Below are 599 nucleotides of genomic sequence, written 5' to 3'. Positions count from 1 at the left end.
TGCACTCGACTTGGTCGATGGGTATTACCAATTGCTCATGAGAGCGAGTAATATTCCGATGACAGCGGTGAGCACTCTGAGCGGCATGCTCTGGGAGTGGCTGGTGATGCCTCAAGGGCTGTCAAATGCATCAGCAACATTAAATCGTCTTGTGACGCAGTTGTTCAGGCCCCACAGGGCGTATGCACAGACATACTCTGACGAGCACGGGAGGACGGATGAAGAGAACCACATCGTCCATTTAAGAGCGGAGCTCGAGTGCATGCACACGAACAAACTGTACGCCAATGCAGACAAGTGCATCTCTGGCGCATTATTGGGAAGCGTGGCTTTCGAGCGGATCCCGCTCAGGTCATTGTAGACTGGCCGGTCCCAAAGAACCCGAAGGACTTGCGTAAGTGGCTTGGTCTTGCCAACTACTTGCACAAGTACAGCGTAATCTATGCAGAAATGGCCCGGCCATTATCCAATCTCCTTAAGAAGGATGTGAAATGGTGTTGAAGCACCGGGGTCAAGGACAGCCTTCTGCATGCACCAATACTGGTGCTGTCGGACCCTGACCGCCCTTTCAGCGTCGTTTGTGACGCTTCGGACATTGT

This window comes from Plasmopara halstedii, assembly GCF_900000015.1.
Source record: "Plasmopara halstedii genome assembly, contig: Scaffold_110, whole genome shotgun sequence".
Classification (NCBI taxonomy): Eukaryota; Oomycota; class Peronosporomycetes; order Peronosporales; family Peronosporaceae; genus Plasmopara; species Plasmopara halstedii.
This window is presented reverse-complemented; position numbering follows the sequence as displayed.